The 19,590-nt window shown below is 42.0% G+C and overlaps 1 protein-coding gene across 1 annotated transcript in view; it reads right to left on the bottom strand.

Moving 5' to 3' along the window:
- The window catches only part of brinp2 (bone morphogenetic protein/retinoic acid inducible neural-specific 2), a 244,398-nt gene extending 235,732 nt beyond the window's left edge, over positions 1–8,666 (bottom strand). The window contains exon 1 of the mRNA XM_020629885.2: positions 7,821–8,666. The gene's annotated coding sequence lies outside the window, so the exon portion shown is untranslated. The remainder of the gene's footprint in view (positions 1–7,820) is intronic.
- Between the last annotated feature and the right edge of the window lie 10,924 nt (positions 8,667–19,590).

Below are 19,590 nucleotides of genomic sequence, written 5' to 3'. Positions count from 1 at the left end.
CGAGGCTGAGCAGGAGTGTGCAAAAAAAAAAAAAAAAAAACGTTCAACCCTAACCAGCTGAATTTATGTTCCACTGAGGGCTGAAAATAAAGCCAGTTTCTTATTCTGTTCATGCTTTAGGTCTGAGGTGATCTTTGGAAAAGGCGCCAGCTCCGATGCTGCTGATGTACTTGATTGCCTGAATATTAAATAACAAAATACAAACGATAAATGTGAATTTAATCACATAACAGTGTAACCTGTATCAGAACAGATAACTGAAGGTTGTAAACCAATTACATGACACCTCGATTTTATTGGAGAAAATTCATCATGTCAAGTGGCAATTTTCTTTCTATCATGGAAAAGCTGCAGCGCTGATCAGTATGATAGACAAGCCATAGACTGTAAATATTAATGGACGTAGCCTCCGGAGGCTCATCAGCAGCAGCCGCCATGTTGGAAATCCTGTTTCCACAGCTGGAGCTGAGACGGGTTTTAAGCCATGTCAGCTACGCGCATAACTATGGATAACACATTTTCTATTTTTCAAAATAAAATAAAAAAATTCACCCCCCTACAATGTGTGCCAGTGATGACAATAACTAATCAGACCTAGTTGTTTTTTTTGTACCAGGCTAAAAACATGTTAATTTATGCTGTAAAAACATTTTTTTTTTTTGCCTGTGGTGTGTTGGATCAGCACCATGGACAGCGACGCAAAATACGCCAACCACCCTAAGAGGCACTGAGGCAGCATTTTATAAACTTTATAGAGTTTTTTGAGGGAGACCGGTTCATTATTCACTGAGTCAATTTTGTTAAACTTTTTTTTTTTAAATTACAGCTTCAATCGTTTCAACAACAACAATGACGAAGAAGAAGAGACCTTAACAAGCTCAATATACATCGTTGATTGTATTGTCTCAGGAGGGTTCCACAAAACAGACTCAACATCATTCGATCACCAGAAACACATTTCTTTTGACCACTCACTCAGTCACTTCTAGCATTTGGTACACTCCCTTTCCCACAAGTTTCAGCCGAAAAAAAAAAGCTGTAAATTTGTCTCAGCTGTAGTGAAAGTGTTCTGCAACTTGTAAATGTATTTTTCCAAAATGTAAATTTGTCTCAGCTTTGCAAAAGTGTTTCACACTTTGTTTGCCCTTCCCAGCCACCGTATATCTTAGATGTGCACACTATGTCAACACTAAATGCATAGGGGCTTCTTAAAGAGACAGGGACAGGGCATTTTATTTGAAGTTTTATGGTAAACAACATTTTCATCTAAAGAGTAAGACTAAATCTAAAATAGCTGCCAAAATGAACACTGGTTTTTGAAGAGGTGGTTATGACTGAAGCCTTAAATCAGACACCTACAGTCAGTCAGTCCGTGTGGGGGTACAGTGTGTTTGTGAACCTGCAGCAGGTTCAGTCACGACGCAGCAAAGCGGCGACACAGCCTACAGCTGCCGTCTGTATCTCGCAGGAGGAGTGTGTGCTCACATCAGCTCTGTTATCGACGTCTTCAACAATCCATGTGAGTGCTCAATAGATACAGTCATATTATAGTGATATCTCCAGCACTACATGGCACAGGAACGCCTTCCTGATCCAGTTTGAGAACATCTCTTAATGTTTTTTTTCATCACCACAGACATGTAGCTGGATCAATATTAGAGGGGTGAGAGGTGAATGTTCCTACATGGAGGTCACAAGAAGGTGGAAAGTCACAGCTTATAAATGATTGTTACACATACTGTGGCGGTGATAAGAACGACACTCTGAACATATTACACTTAAACTGAACATTAAAACCTTCATGATGCTGGAATGAATACAGGGATATTAAGAGCCAGGTTTCAGCCCTTTGTGATGTCATGAAGGGAAAATCTCCAAACGGCCTGTTTGAGCACACTTTTTCAGAAAAGTGGAGCAGGCAGAAGAGGGAGAGGATGGACTTTTCCAATCATTGGGGCGGGGGGGGGGGGGGGGGGGGTGTAGACTGACTATAGGAACATATTAGTGTTATAAAAACATGGTAAAGTGTGTTTTGCATAATATGTGACTTTTTAAAGCCAAACGCACTTTTCACGAGATGACCTTTGTTCACATCGTCTAATAAAACAGGGAGTGGCCGTTGTTTGGAAATCATGGAGATGTGGCAATGATTTTACTACATAGGGTACAAAATGGTTTAAACCTTCACTGCTTTGTCTGAACACCAGTAACATTTGTGTTTCTCATGGATGAAGGTCTTGTGCCTGAGTGCCCATTCATTGCCCTTGGCAACCAACCAGATTGAGCCTTATGGCTGTTTATACAGAGTCTGAGGACATTCTTGAAAAATTATGCTCATCAACTTTCCTTTTGGCATTGTTTATAAACTGCAGACACTTTTAATTAACAAATACCATACTAAGTGGTTGTTATGAAGTCATGGACATTTCACAATAATCCTGTGAGACCACACTGACCCACACACACACCGCGGGAAGATCGTTCTTTGTGTATTTGTGAATCGTTGCCCTGAGACCATTTCACAGCCTCACTTGAACTTTAAAAAGACACATATTGAAAGTACAGCTCTCCATAGTACGAGACGAGACCCTCAGCTAATCGGAAAGACCTGCTATTACGTATTAGTCACTGAAAAGGGCTGCTTTATTCAGCATCTCCGCATGCCCTTGAAGTTTGAAGGCCACAGACGTTCGATATGCACGAGTCAATCTCTGAAGAGCATACACGCTGAGTACATGTATTTACATTTATATATATGCATTTAACTGATGCACTCTCCTGCACAGTGAATCACAATGAGAGTTACAGCAAGCCCAGCGCCAATTGTTGGATATCTTCTGAAGCAGAGGAACGGCTCGGAGATGGAGCATCGTGAATGTATGCAACCTTGTGCAATGGTGTAAGAGAGACTGGGAGGAAAACAAAGCGGGGGGAAATAAGAGCTAATAAGAGAGGTCGACTGGATGTTTCTGTTCAAGTGGAATAATTCTGAAGCGGAAGATTCTACATGATCTGCCCTCTGACTGAACCTACCTCACAATTGTTCACCATTTGACTGATTGTTTTCCAGTAAAGGATTTTCTTTTTCTTCAACCACATCTGGTGTTAAAGATAAATCCATTCACTCTGAACCTCTGTGCTTGAAGGACAAACTATTTCAACACAGATGCCACCTTGCTATGAACACATTTTGAAGTGAGAGAGCCTGAAGTATCGGCAGATTAATACAGTGCCACTCGAGATAACAGCCCCGACATCTTTAAGTGGTCGAATCTGGAAGTTGTTCCCTGAAATGTGTCTGTTGTGGTTTGTCTATTTCAGCTGTGGGATACTCTTATGTATATAAAATAATCCAAACAGAAGAAAGAGCTTTTGCACATCTAGTGTAATGGTTCCAAAAAGTACAGAGCGGAGACCACCTTTAGGGCTCTTAAATGGATTCCTAAGACAATAAGGAGCCGGATGTTTAGAGAATGCATGCAGATGATTAGTGAATCGTGTATCAGTTGTGTATCAGTACATCAACTGTGTTTCTCACTCCAGAGACTGACAGCCAAAGGAATCTGAAGCAAACTAAAAAAGGCAATATGCAACAAAAGCCATGAAGGAATCCGTCTCACAGTGGAGGCGTCTTGATATCAGAAAGGTAAACTCTGGTACAGATTTGATGAGGCCAAAGTTTCCACACTGAGAAGGACTGGGCCCGCTGGAAGAGAGCAGTAAGGTGTGGATGCCATTGGACTGAAAGAGATTTATCGGGGTCAGCCCTATGGTCCCACATTTCTAAGAATTTTCTCAAAATTAGGCCCTATGTTCCCACAGGGTAGGGTTAGGGTTAGGGTAAATTACCCTAACTGATACAAATTTATGAAAAAGGAAATGTGGGAACATAGGCACGCTCTCGTTTTATCAGGGATGTGTCAAGGTGTTAAATCAAGAGAAACTTAAAGATAGAGCAGACAGGAGAAAGTGTTTCAAAGTACAATCTGAGGTCAAACCTGCATGGAGCATGCTTTACAAACCAGCGTTAACAAGGAGTACTGGTGATTTACAATGTGCAGTATTGTACATATGTTTTTGTTTCTGTGTTGAATCCTGCCGTCTCAGATCATTTCTCCTTTTGCTCCGAACGAGAGACAATTCTTTTATTGTTTTTTTACAGGGTTCTAGATTGAGGTCTCTTTTTGGGATACTCAATACTCTAGTCATGTCTTATGGAGAAAATCTTACTGACCTTATGTTCATTATTTTGTTTCCCCTACAGTAAAAAAAATAAAATAAAAAAGAGAAAAAAGGTCGGCTGCTGAATCTCCTTTTTCGGTTTTTCAGCAAAGCTGGAAATATTTCTCAGTTGAAAAGAAAAAAATGGAAAGAGAACCGAGGTGTGATTGTGTAGTGGTGTTTCAACCTCGTTAAATCTCCAATGTAGATGTACTTTTTTTTCCTTGAAAGTTTCTGAAATCACATTTGCAGATGTTTTATTATATATATTTTCTTCTGTGTGACATGTTGTAGTCTGTGACAGTATTCCAAAAAATGTAAATCATTTTGTCTGAATAAATGAATTTTTAAAAACTAAAAAAAAAAGAATCTCTATCTCTCTCGCCGCAGCTTTTAGTCAAAAACACGACTGAAGATGTAAAAAGTTGTTTCAAAGCGTCTGTGCTTTTTCGATACCATGAAGAATTAAAATAACGAGGTCGTATTTAAATGTACCACAGTGACGGAAGTTAAGGCGACTTTATTTCATAGAGATTTCTGACATTATAGTGCTGTGCTGTCTGTGGTCCAATGAAAGAATGAGTGACATGATGAAACACGACAGGAATAACACATGAGCATCATTTTGAGAGATGGAACAAAACAGAGGGATGGGACAGATTCTCCTATTGAAATCAATCTCTCAATATTATTTAAATATTTTGATCAGAAGGATTTTGACGATTGTTAGAGTTCTAATGACATGCCTGCAGAAAATAAGTGGATCTTTTTTTTAACTAAGCAGTGAATTATCCCTCTGTTTGCGCTGCTTTATTATTAAGTCACATCGACAGCTCTGGTCTTTTCACTTTATTTGTTGACGATGACAAATATTGAATAACTTTGGCTTAGATTTGAGTATAAGTATAATTTCGAAAAGGGGCTATAATGTAAAAAAAAATACGTCAGCAACCTAAGAGCGTCACATTAAGATGAAGTTTCTGACTTGTAGCATCAGATCTGGAGCAGAGTAAAGCGCACAGGAGTAACTGTCTGGACCTGCTGTTTTCTGTTGAATGCACTGAGGTATGTCGAGTTATGAACCGGTGCTTAATAAAGAGAAAGATTGATTGGTTGAATTTGAAACAATCCTAATCTGTGGGCTAGATATTTTGTAGTTTTTATTTCTGTTTCAGTGTGATTGGACTACAAAATAACACAAAGACGAAGGGCTCTATTGTTGCTCTTTATGGAGCTCAGAGTAAGAGTTCAAACAGGAAGACTTGGTTATATTCTCTCACTCCCTCTTTACCACTTTCTCCGTCTCCCTGCTCTGGTGATCAGCTGATTTGTGGCATTTACTCTTTAAGTAATAATCCGCTGCAACTCTCCTCCGCCCGGAAACCCACTCCTCATCACATCCTGCATTCTTCTATCACCACCACCACCAGGGTCCAGACTCCATAGGGGGTATCCTATCCTGCTGTCGGCCTCATTACCCCTCTGAGTGCATGAAGTCATCATGATGGAGTCTAATCACCAAATACTTTGCACATGTATTTCCTAAATTCTTAATTGTTCATTCTTAATAAAGTCTGTCCTGATTAGAAATACTGATGTACTCTATTTTTCTGAACCGGGTCTTGTTCAACAGCTGAGAGCTGGGTGGGCTGGGTATTAGTGTAATTCTGTTTGTCTGTTAAGTGATGCTGTTTTTGTTTGCTTCTGCATTACTTTGTATTTTTGTTAGGACACCCTTGAACATGTGAAGATGCATCTATCCATTTAACTCAATCCACTTCAAACAGGTTTTAAAGACAGATTGTGGTTTCAGACTGCAGCTATGTATGGAGTCTGACAGAAGGGGCTGCTGGCTTTAACAGTGAAATGCAGAATTTATGCAGAAAAAAAAGTCAGAGTATCTTTGCCTCTGCAGCGCCCATTTGAACCATTCTTTTCTTTTCTTTATTGCAACTCCCTCAACTACTGAAGCGATGTACTAAATTGCTCGAGGTGCCTTTAGATACCCTAATATTGATTCCAGCTATATCGCCTAACTCCACTCTCACACACTCTGAAAAAAACACGGGAGGCTTAATACAAAAAAAAAGTTTGGAGGCAGCAAGTTTCAAAGATCAGATCATGTTTTTGTATTTTTTGTGTTGTTAAACTCCCACCATGGCTGCATCCTATAATGGACACTTATGCACTCATCATCCTCATCGAACACTCGTCTATGCCTTGATTGTTCACTATTCCCCCTTTTCAATGCCATTCCAGTGCGGATGTTACGCTCACACTGCCCATTGTATTTCATGTCATTAGAGCCCCTGTGTGCTCTGCACTCAGCCTTTCATTTACACACCCTCAACGCTACAGTGCATGACAGAAACGTCCACATTGTCAGCATGTTTCACTTCCATTTGCTAGGGGAGTGCATGTGGGTGTATTAGAATGATATGAGTTGGGTTTGCCTTCTTTCTCTCTCTCTCTCTCCCTCCTCCATGATCTGTCTGACAAGCTCCGGGTCTCTGGCAGTGCCAGTGGGTGTTAAGTCTAAATCTGAGGCAGCAGATTCTCTCCTTTCTTTCTCTTGGGGGAGATTTCTTATGGCCACATACAGGAGTCTCGACAAAGTAGCTGACAGGTAAATGTTGTGCTTACATGGTCGAGAGAATTTGTGAGGAATTGCGCGGTGCGTCGCAGGCATTCAGGGTGACTGATGGAGCAACAATATCACACACACGCACATACAAACACAGAGGCAGAGAGAGAGAGGTGGTGGAGAGGAGAGGAGAGAGAGAGGCAGGCTGGAATGTATTCATTGCTTAGGAGAAACAGCAGGAGCACACACACACACACACACACACACACACACACACACGCAGACACACAAACACACACACGTAGGTGAGATGAAGCAAAGCAGAGGTTGAAGGACAAGTCACACTGAGCTCCGGCTGTTATGTAAAAGGATGTGACAGCAGTTAGATTATGATGTTCTCTCACACAGACAAGGGAATCCAAGGTGTTGCAAAAATATAGTCTGCATAAACAAAACAATTTGGCAGCGCTCACACACACCCAAACACACACACACACACACACACACACACACACACACACACACACACACACACACACACACACACACACACATATTTCCTGCATCTACACGAGTATAAAAGTGTTCACAACAGACTAATATGCAAACAGTGTGCACAAAAAAAGAGAGTTTACGACCCGAGACCCACGTGTGACCCCTGGTGATTATGTGCGCGTGCGTCCACTCTGCACTGACATCGCTGTATGCCGCGACACATTCCGGCAGACATCCTTGTTGATGATTAAACGGCTCCAATTAGCCTCCAATCTAGTTCATCTAAAAGCAGATTCTCGTTCCCCCTTCTTCACCCTCCTGCTGACCGATCATGCGTCACGACTTGAACGCTGCCACACTCCACCTGACCATCCCAAACCCCGCGTTTCTGTGGCTATGTGTATCAACACGGGGTGTGCGCTGCGCGTAGAAGAAAAAAACGCGCCTGGCACGAACACGCACACCGTGGATACTTGCATATTCCCTCAACGTTGACAAACACAAACCCGCGTAAACTCACCCAGGGTGTGAACGCAGGGTCCTCCCCGTGCGTCTCTCCTGATGCGTGTCCGTGTATCCAGTTAAAAAAAAAAGAGATGGACGAGCCCGACCAGCAAAGGCGCTAAAGAACTAACGGACGGCAGCCAAAACGCCACCGACTTCCCTCCTTCTTCTTCTCCTCTCTTTATCCGCTGTACTCTCCTTCTCTCTCTGCTCCCTCACTCACCCCCTCTTCCTCGGGGCAGGGTGAGAAACTGCTGTAATAATCCCGGCATTGTCCTGTCCATCAGCACGTTAAAAATGGATGGAAAAACTCCGCTGCGCGTCACAATAAACGAGTTGAAAGTTCAGAGGAATTCTGCGGTCAGTTTGGGGAAGCTGCCAAGTGTAAATCCGCGTCTCAGAGAACAGTCCACCATGAAAAAAGCTCCAGATTAAGATCTCTTTTTCCAAACATTTGAGGGAATGTGATCGAAAACGTTGCAAAAGCAGTGGAAGTTTGTTTTCACAGAGGCTGGAAACCGGATGAGTGCTGGCGAGGAAACGAGAAGTAATCCTAGGATGATATCTTCTCTCACTTCCTTACCCGGACCCATGAAACTCTCCCTCCGTCAGAGGGGATCGTAGCGCACCTGCGGCCGAAGCGGAGACGCGCAGGTGTCCACAACCCCGAGCAAACCCTCCTCCCCTCCTTTTTTTTTGTAGTGTGTGTTTTAATTCCGCGTTTTTATTCCCCGGTCTGCTGAGTCTCACTGCGCCACGGTCATCACTCAGTGTCAAGCCTGGCGTTGTTTCTCCAAGTAGCTCAGGAAAGCGTCTCTTTTCTCCAGCGCTCTCCTCTCTCTCTCTGTCTCTCTCTCTCTCTCTCTCTCTCTCCTCCACAAGCTCCGTCCACATCCTCCCGTTGTGAAACCACGCCTCCCTCGTCTGCGATTGGCTGAAAAGCGCAGAGAACGGAGGAAAGGGAAGGAGGTGAGCGCGCAACGATGATGCGCACTGTGAGGAAGAGAGGAGAGGAGAGGAGAGAGAGGATGAAATAAAGGGAGAAGAGGAAAGGATGGAGAAAGTGGGAATAGGAGGATACACCCAGATGAAGGAGAGCAAAGGATGGAGAGGACTGGGAAGAAATAGAAGTGTGAATGAGAGAGTGCCAGGGAAGGAGGATAAAAGGATGCAGAGAAACAGTGTGTGTGTGTGTGTGTGTGTGTGTGTGTGTGTGTGTGTGTGTGTGTGTGTGTGTGTGTGTGTGTGTGTGTGTGTGTGTGTGTGTGTGTGTGTGTGTGTGTGTGTCTGTCAGGGGGGCAGCTGATGCACTGAGCTCTATGTGTTGGGAGTCCAAAGGGACAGACTGGCTAATGAAAGTGAAAATGCTTCCCTCCTTTTTTTTTTTTTCTTTCACTCTTCCTCTCTTTCACCGCAGAGCTTTAGACAAAATGTGTCTGCTGCAGATCTACTTTGACTGCAGGCAAATCTGAATTCATCCTGACAGTGTCCCCCCCCATTACTGAGCACAGTCATACACTGTCTGTCTGTCCGTCTTGTCTCCGTCTCTTTGTAAGAATCTGGTGTCTGTCAGCTCAGCAGCTTTCTTGGCGATGTCTGTGATGAATAAGTAAGTGGTGGAAGGAAGGCTGGAGAGTGAAGTGCATGTTGAATACACTGCCCAGGGGCATCAAAAAGGGGAAATAAGTAACAGTCTTTGCCGCCTCTGTAATGGGAGCAAATGAGGTGGGCCGGATATTTGCGACTGTTGTGGGTGCGCGAATGCACATGTGAGCAGGAGAGCATGCAGACAAGAATGGCTTTGACAGCTGCTGGGAGAGGCTTTGATTGATGGCAACGCTCCGGGGAGTGTTTCAATATGAACTTGGTTAACTCGGAGCCGCGTGGAGCATTCATCACTCGCTGCCATGCAGGAGTGAGATGCACACCGCGAGCTATACAGCTTTTTATTTAGAAAAAGGCACCTGGGGAGCATCTTCACAGAACACAGCAACTACCTATTTTGCAGCTATTTTTAAAGCGCTCACATCAACAAATCTGCAAACACTCCCTCAAATCAACAGCGTCAACGACCCCCTACTGCAGCTGCTTCAAATCGCTCATTAAGTTTCAAGAGTGTAACGATCCGGGAGGTCTGAGTACATGTGACACACTTCTATAAGATTACAAACCAGCCTGTTTGACTTCTGAAAACAATTGGAACATAATATGATTGTGTGATATTAAGGGGTGACATCGTCAACATGTCATTTACGATGTGATAATGTTCAGAAAGCAATTCATTAATAATTTACATTTCACATAAAAAACTCAGAGCTCAGTTGATGAGTCATGTCTTTTTTTTTAATGTATTTTTATTGAAGGTTTTTAAAAAAAATATTAAAACAGAAACAGGCAATGGGAAAATAAGTACAAGGAAAAACTCTATACATACATTTTTCAGAAGCTATATGTTCCCAAGCCTGCCTACAAGTTCCCAGTTTCATACATACATATATCCACACAAACCTATGCACATATACATGTCAATCAATACTAATTGATTAATAAAAGATAATTGATGCATCATGTTTGATATTTATGATCAGATGTCCTCTTGTATGGGGGGAACCCCGAGGGCATCAAAGCACGCACTCTGCCGATTGTCACATGACAGAAACAATAGCCAATTGGGAAGCTGCTGACTGCAGAAGGAAAAACAACAACCACATCAAATACAGTTTTACTTACATTGTAACAAATGGCAAATGGTGTTATGTGTACAGTATGATACTGTGTAATAGGTCTGAAAACACAGTAATAAACACAATACTGTAAAAATCACAGTAAAAGCCACTCAGCTGTAAATAATCACAGTAACCATTATGCTACTGCAGGAATTCACAGTAATAACTATAATACTATAGAAAATTCTACAGCTGGAACTGTAACGTAAAGCTCATTTTCACAGCATACCATGTCTTCATCCAGAGTTTAACTTCTTTATTTCGTAAAGATTCAGTTAAAAGAAGTCCAAAGCCTATTGCAAATCTGCCTCTCATACTCTGTTTGTTTCCTCTAAAGTCATATTTGACTTCGAGGAAGTTCGCAAGATTTGCATCATTTTTGGTGCATGGGACATGTTAGTGTGCGGAGAGCAACGATGTGTCCAAAACATCCGACCACACACAATAGGAACAAAACTGTTTATGATCTATGATCGTTTGTCGTCTTCTGTTTCAAAATCTGAAACAGTTTTCTGTGGGTCAGGCTTGAAACCACCAGGGGGCTCTCAATCAAAACAATAAAAAAAAGATGACGTTGTGGCTGGTGGGGAATCATGGCAGTGATTCTCTCCCACCCGATGAAAGCGAATTCCGAAATTTTTTGTCTTTGTCAGAGCAGCACATAGTAGCAGCTTTCAGTAGCAGCTCACGCTTTGCTTCCTTACGCCAGTGGTCTTTGGCGTAACATCCGGTGTTTCCATGGCAACAATAAACAACGCTATGTCTGTCATTTGTGGCTTTGTTACAAGATACGTCCCATTACAACTATAACATGACATTTTTCTCTGGCTTTGATAACTTTTGGAATTTTTTTTTTTTTTAAATCGACATGATGATTTTAGTAGGATATATTTTGAAACTTCTGGATTGGACTTCCTCTTTGTTCAGCTGGATATCTGCCAATCTTTTGAGACATGTTCAGATTTCTGTATATAAAATGGAAAGGACACTTCTCCGATCACACTCTGTCTTCATTTTGCATTTAGTAAAAGAGAGGTCATCTGTCTTTATAAGTGTCTGTGATAGCCGCCATCAGAGGTTCCTGCGTGGGCATTTATCTCAGTAGGCAGGAAAAGATACATGGACATCCTTCAGCTGTTGTAATTATCCGATGCACGGAGAAAGAACTGTCCCTGCAGTCCAGTATTTAACGTCACAGCCCACGGCAAAAAACGGCGAAAATAATAAAACACAGAGATCAAGCTGAGCTCCAGAGTGGGTGTTGTACTTTCTAAGCCCTGAGACAAAAGAAATACATATCCTGTGGATTTCACTGAGATGCTGTCATCTTTTTTACTCCACTCCCGTCACAGTCTTCTGTTCCAGACGTCTCTGCTTTAATCCCTCATTTGTATCAAGGCAGGATTGGGGGGGGATGACAAGAGAAGGAGTGAAAAAATCCTGTCTTTAATATCCTGATGAGGAGACTTAAAGCACGCTTTGCTTTCGCACTGATAGAAAAAGAAACGGGTTCATCCGGCATGTAAAATGTTCTCCTGTATCAGTGATGAGCGTTTAGTTTTCAGTGTATCAATGTAAACTGAGGGGAGAGATTTGCTCAAGCATTTGTGTTTGTACACACACATCTAGATCTAGAGTTAATGAACACATTCGTCACCCGGTGCACCAGGAGGAACAACACAGAGAAATAATAAGAGGCAAAACCTAAACATAAAGACATGTTTTTTGTTTTTTTTGCAGAAATTGCCTACAGCTTGTTTATGTGCACCTGCATGCAAACGGACCGCTTCACTGTCTTTTCTTTTTTTTTGAGCCAAAGATGTTTAGACAGAGACAACATGTTAATTTACATTGCCTCCTCCACTCATCTGATCTCACTAAAGCTCCATCCAACAACATCCCGCTGACGTCCTCGTTCCCCGTGAGGCTGCAAAAACCTTCAGATGAACGCTGCAGGAAATCAAGTCACTCATTTCTGTGCCAAACAGGCCTGAGCTGCTCCTCTGATGTTGCTCCATGTTTAACTAACGTCCCTTCTGTCGGTGAGACGCTCAGGAAATGAGTCTTATTCAACAGTTGTTATCTTCCATTGGAAGGTTTTGGTGACATGGATAAATCGGATGTATGAATGTTGATGTATCTCAATCAAAAGCACCTTTTTTAAATGGCATGGCCAGATGATAAAAATGGGAGCAAAAATGTGTCAATGGAGGAATAATAATTTTATTCTCATTTTCTGCATTTGTTTTCTCCAGTTGGTGATTTACATGGTCTGCCTGTGAATTTAGAATACACTTCTTTATTTATGTTACAAAACGAGCAGCATGATAAAACAAATGTGAACTCTACATTCCTCCATGTTAGCTGTTTTACTTTCGACAGGCAAAGTTGCCATCTTCCTCTCTGTTGCTCTTTCCCGTCCTCGACTTCACCCTTCTTTAATCAAAGCTGAATAATACATTTGAGCAAACAGAAATGTTCTCCGTTCTCCCAAGTGAAAAAGTGCAGAATGAGAAACTGACTGCATCCATCGCGAAATTCTGTGAAAGGAAATCTGTGTGCCCGGATCTACACGTGTTCACATTACTGGCTTTTAAGTGTTTTGAAATACAAACCCCCATGACGCTGAGAGAGGGGTCATAGTTCCTAGACTCAGACTTGGTCAACAAACACGAGCAATGAAGAGCAACATCCACACATCCATGTCTTTGTGTTATTTTGGTGGCCATTTTTGCTGAGGAGAGAGAGCTGAAGAGAGGCAGACATGTTGGGAGGAGAGAGTTGGGGATGAAATGCAGCAGAGGGCTGAGGTCAGATTTAAACTCAAGGGCGCTGCAAATATAGCCTTATTCATGGGGCACGCAAAGTAACCCCTCAGTCATCCGAACTGCTCAGATCTTTTTGTTACATTTTTCAGCCTGTTAAAAAGTACAATCTGGTTGTGCATTTAAGGGGACTTATTATGAAAAATCCACTTTCACAGTGTTTCTGAACATTTATTTTGGTAACCTGAGTGTCTACTGACCCACAAAATGTGAAATAAACCCATCCAGTCCTTTGTTTGTGGTCTGCATAAGTCTTACAACACAGAGAAAAATATTCAGTTTTTAATTTACTCTTCTTGTGATGTCACAGTGGGATTCTGGTTAAAAAAAAAAACACCCCCCCTTGCTGGTATCTCCACCCATGGACTCCACCCCCAGCTTAGAGCTAAACTTTTGCGCAGGTCCACCATTTTTATTCTCGCAACAGAGGAGTGATGTCTACAGGGAAAACTCAGGGGGGGTCATTGCATTTAAAGAGACACACACACCATAACGGAGCGTTCTGAGAGAGCTGGTTTATACAGGGTCACAAACCTCTTGATTCATGTTATATTTTGACCAAAGCACAGCACAGATGTTTCATTTAGACCACAGGGGGACTGTTTGAAAAGGGGGAAAAGGGAGATAATATGTCCTCTTTAAAGTATGAATATGATTTGTTCCAGACTGACAACAGATCAACACCAACACACTGAGACGTTTTTCATATAGGTGTAGTTAAACAGACTAACAAAAAGTTAAAACCATCGTCACTTCCATTGGAAATTGGAGTCATACAAAAACATACGCATTAGACACTTCAAACCCGAGCAATGACAATTCAACAGAGCACAGACATCTGAGGGAATGAACAAAGAGTAAAAACTAAAATTAAAACCAAAGCGTTGCCTGAACAGTGAAAAATGTCAGCTTCTATGAAATTCAAGAAGTTTCTGTGAGTCTTTTAATCTCTGCGCCTCAGGCAAAAACCCAGGAATAACCTCTGCAGTCTGGCCCCGCAGGCTTTGAAGTATTTTTACTTATCTTGATTAAAAACAACTTTATTGGCACTGAAAAAGACACAGATATAAATGTACAAAAATACAACATGATTACTTATTAGATTTCCATACAAAGATTTTTATGTTTTCCTGAACTACCCTGTGTTTCTGTCTCCATGGGTGTAAAGGCCCTGACACACCAAGGAAACTCATCGGCCGTTGGTCCGAGTTGGACCGCTTGGTGAGCAGTCGTCGCCCTAGTTTTTGTGGTGTGTCCGGCTCCGTTGGTCCCTTGTCTGCCTACTTTTGGCCGATTTGACATGTTGAATCGACGTCGGTAAGAGGGATCTCTCTGATTGGCTGTTAGGAGGTTTCATTTCTCTCCAGCTCTCATAGGTTCAGGAAAGCCCCTTGAGCATCCCGCTGTAGCATCCATGCTTTCACCCATTAGTGCGGTTTCTCCTGATTTTTCTCCTCCGCCTCTTCTTTTCTTTTTCCACTAAAAGACCGTGGTCTTTTTTTAGTGGCAGCGCCGTTTTCAACTTTTACCAGGTATTATACATTAGTAGGCTACCTATAATATGAGTGGTGCACGACAGAGGTGTGGAAATGGTCTTCTCGTATAATAACAACAAGCTACCGCCGCCCCTCATGCACGCGCAGAAGGTACTTGGTGGTCGTCGTCAGCTGTAGTCTTTGCGGTGTGTTTAAGTGCAACTTTTTTGCCAAGACGAGAGACAACGTGATGCGACGCCACAGGCGGCCTTCGACGCAACTAGTTCTTCGCTGACTGCTTGGTGTGTCAGACCTTTCAGGAGACTAATTTGCCCCCCTCTTTTAGCACAATCCATGGAAACATTAGAATTTCAACCTAACAAGGTGCCTTTCATTTTTGCACAAATTATACGAACAGCTCAAGGTAACAGGCATCAGTGTGAAGTGTGAGTGTTGAATGCTGGTGCTTTCATTCCTGTTAGTTTGTGCATGTTTCTGTGTTTGTTTTGACAGCACACATTAAAAGGTCGTGATAGCGCTCAGCGTTATGAGGGCAAATCACAAACAAGTCAAAGATTGAGTTCCAATCAACATGCTCAAAGATACATTCAAAGCCTCACATGCAAACACTCAAGGTTGCAACTTTGAGGCCGGATGGAAAGTTAATTATGCTTCGGTTCAGTCTTTCACTGCACCTTTTAATTAACCATTAGTCATAATTCATGATATTTTTCAGTTTCCAGTTTTGCTGCTCTAAATTCATCCACTTATATAAAGTCTTGATTATTCAAATTAAAAAACAGAGAAAAAAAAGCAAGGCTACAGCATACTGAACATGCAGCACACAAACATTAGCAGCAAAGTTCTTAACTCTCAGTGAAAGGAATATGTTACGTATAATTCCATGAAAATGTATTCAAGTTCTTCAATTCAAACTCATTTGGCGGAAGGACCACGAGGCTATGTGGTGTGCCGGAGAAATCCCACAACAAAGGAGCTTGCTAGCGGAAAAGTAAAGAGCAAACTTACCCTTCTCCTTCGATATATAGATTCCCTGCCTGCAATCCGGCCGTGCCTATGTTCCCACATTTCTAAGATTTTTTTTCAAAATTAGGCCCTATGTTCCCACATTTCCTTTTTCATAAATTTGTATCAGATTTAGCCCCCGTTCTCCCAATTTAGTAGCCAACTACACCCAACCTATTATCCAGTAGCAATCATCTCTTTGTTTATTGCAAACATTTAATGTAAGTGCACATTGTCCTTTTAAATAAACAAACTAAACTAAGTAGCACAGAGGCCTTGCACTGACTAGCTTCCGGTCAGATCAGTCGAATGAAGCGCAGCAACCGGACGCTAACCATAGTTTGCAGTGCATCAATACCTCTGGAAAGCCAGGTTGGCATGTGGGCCTAATTTTCAGTGAAAAATAAATTTGAAATGGGAACATAGGGCTGTTGGATCATTGGGCTGCGGAAACATAGGGCTGTCCCCACTGTGCTTACTTTTGAAGTACCTCAACCCCATTTCAAAAGATATTTAACTACCCCTCGGGCAGAACCAGACCCATGGTGAACAGCTATGCCTGCTGCAACTGGCCGGGCTAAGAGAGTGTGAGAGACACACTGACGGATGGACGAATGACATCCACAAACTGACTGGCAGACAGGAAGGCAGTCACAGGTTGTCTGAACCAGATAGTGAAAATCTGATCGAAGATTATTGGAGTCCAGCTGAAAGACTTGAGCTCCCTGTAGATGGAGCGTGTGGTCCAGAAAGCTAAAGTGATAATAAATCAACCTGGACACATTCTTTCACCCTCTGGACGGCGCTGTCGTTCCCCTCCAAGGAGAACAAACAGATAATCCAACTCTTTTATTCATTAAGCTATCAGGCTGTTGAATTCTGAACAGTTGGAATAAACACAGGATACTTGTGCCCAGATGAAAGGATAAGTGCTCAGTGAAGACACCGCTCGCTCCAGCCATGTCTTGATATCCTAATACCCTATGACCATAAGTTGCCACTGTTGGGCAACAGTTTGGACGGCTGTGGATTAGTTGATAGAGTTGGTCGTCTTGGTCGAGGGCTCGATCCCCAGATCTTGCAGCTACATGTCCGATGTGTCCTTTGGCAAAACACTGAACCCTGAATTACTCCCGCTGCGTCGTTAGTGGCTTATAAATGTGTATGAATGGATTAGTTAATGCTCATGGTCACTTTACATAGCAACCATCAGTGTGCGTGACCTGCGGTGTAAAGGCGCTTTGAGTCGTCAGAAGACTAGAAAAGCGCTATACAAGCTCAAGTCCATTTACCAGAACAGACCCAGGCTCTGTACATGTAAGCTCCAGGTCGTGACAACGCTGATACTATCTACCCTACCACCCCTCTTGTCGTCTGAACCTGAAGACAGAGAGCAAGACAGACGGGGACACTGACACACAGCAACAAATACAAAAAATAGATAAATCATGCTTATGATTTCAGTGCCAATGGTTGCATTCAGAATATGTCTAATGTTGTAAAAAGGTTCAATTATAACGGGTATAAACATCGACATCAATACCTACACCTTATGGATGTGTTAAACTGCTGGGTGGTTGTCATACAAAGATTTCACTTCCACCTCTCTGGGCTCCTTTCGAGGTGTCAACACAGTAAAAGTGTGATTCTACCGCAATGAATACTCTGAAGCTATTTCCTCTCTAATTACACCAGAAATAGAACCTGATGGCACACCTGCTTTTCTCTCTTTATTCCCTTTTCTCTGAAGGCAGCAGTCCATAAAAAGGGCACACAAGGAGTGAGGGATGAATTGAGCGCCGAGAAAAATACTCTGAATTTCATGTTATTTTCTGCAAATTTCAACTATATCTATTTTTGCATTTTCCTGTGACTGACAGGGAGTGTTCAGAGACACAATATAGGAACGGAGCTTTCAGCCTCACAGCCCTCGTGTGGGTGCAGCTGTGTACACGTTTTTTCTATTTAGTTTACTTTTTTTTTTGCTTTTAATGTTAAGAGTACAGGCCAGTGGATAGAGACCCCAATGTCCCATCATACACTCAAGCCCCGTTTCCACCAAGCGGTTTGGTACAGTACATCTTTATTGGCGTTTCCAGTGTCAAAAGTTGGGAATGATACCAAAGTAACTGATCCATACCGTCCTACTTTTGTTGGTACCCTTCTGTTGGAGTGCCAAGCGTACCAATCTGACCCTAGAGGGTGGAGCTAGACACACTGCAGTCCGTTGATTGGTCGAAATAATTTTAAATTCCCTTGCGACAGCGGTAATAAAAGACAAATGCAAAACTCACCATGTTTAAATATCACGTGGATTTTGAGAGAGTCATTTCAAGGATGTTTTTGTTTGTTGCGACTTGCTCCGCCCCTTGGAAGACCTCGGAGATGGAGACCTTCCAAGGAATCATTGATCTTTGTTACTTTCCTGTTCTTTTTCTTTGTTGAATTCATTGGCCGTCTACACTACGTCGAGCCGCTGTGATTTAGTGATGTGTAAGGGTATGGTTGGTTGTGGAAACGCAAGCAAGATCAGGATTAACTGAACCAAACCGTACTGAACCAAACTTGACCTCTTGGTGGAAACGGGGCTTTTAGGAGCTCTGGTAAATCCTTGTGATTCCACTACAGTTATGTTTTACATAGTTTGCATGTATGAATATGTGTTTCAGTGTCTAGATGCTGTTTCTATTTTTGTATTGCTGCACCCCTGGAAAAGAGACCTTGGTCTCAGTGGGTCCTCCCTGCTAAAATAAAGGATAAATAAAAAAAATAAAAAATTGCTCTCTTTATCCCAATTTGATCTTGTGAACTCTTTGGAAGAGAGAGAGTTGCTTAAATCATTGATTTGCCTTGAGACTTTTTAAAATGTTATTAGTGTCATTAAACACATTGAGTTAAAACAGTGACTTTATTCCAGAGTCTGGGACAACTCTGTTTTTCTCTGTTTGTCTGTTTCATCGAAGCAGAAAAAAAAGAGGGAAAGGTCCGCACACTGCGAGCAACTTTATTTTAAACAGGATCGAAACGTTGCTGTGTTTAAAATAAATATGCTCATTTTGAGCATTTTATTATTATTTTTTTGTCCTGCAACTGTATGCATTTTGCTTGGATGTGTGCACTATTTTCTCACAGTCCTTGATGAGAGTTGCAGGAAGATTACGACTGTTTTCGTCACTGGACATCTGGAATCTTTTTTTAATGTCTAAGAACAAAATGTTTCATATTTATGTAATTTATTCCTCCTGCTGAGTCCTTCTGCGTAGGTTGTTTATGGTCTCTGTTCCTCTAAGCCTCTACTTTTAGGATCTTGAAAAATACCTTCTGAAACCTGCTGGGAAATGTAGTTTAACTTGAAGCTTCTGTGACAGAGTAATCCCCAAGACATGCTGCCATAAATCAAAACATATTAGACGTAAAATTGTCTCTTTTTTTCTCACAGTTTTCCTCTAACAAGAGGAGATTACGTACAGCTTACTGATTTTGTTGTAGAAAAATGCCAATTAGTTTCAGCTGGGCTTAAAAATAATAAGTTGATATTGCATGCATCAAAGCATGTATGCTGTGAAATATTTAAGAATAAATATGTTTCAGATGCCTTTTGTTCATCTTCTCTGGTCGACTAGGTGATGAATTTGTTCATTTTAAATCCACATCTGAGTGTAATTTGATTTGACTGTGTGTAACACTGTCTTCCACTGTGTCCTCTTTCTTCGCCTCGCGCTAAAACTCTGGCC

This window comes from Labrus bergylta, chromosome 4 (genome assembly GCF_963930695.1).
Source record: "Labrus bergylta chromosome 4, fLabBer1.1, whole genome shotgun sequence".
In the NCBI taxonomy this organism is placed as follows: Eukaryota; Metazoa; Chordata; class Actinopteri; order Labriformes; family Labridae; genus Labrus; species Labrus bergylta.
Note: the sequence above shows the minus strand (reverse complement) of the source record. Positions and strands in the feature narration are given on the sequence as shown.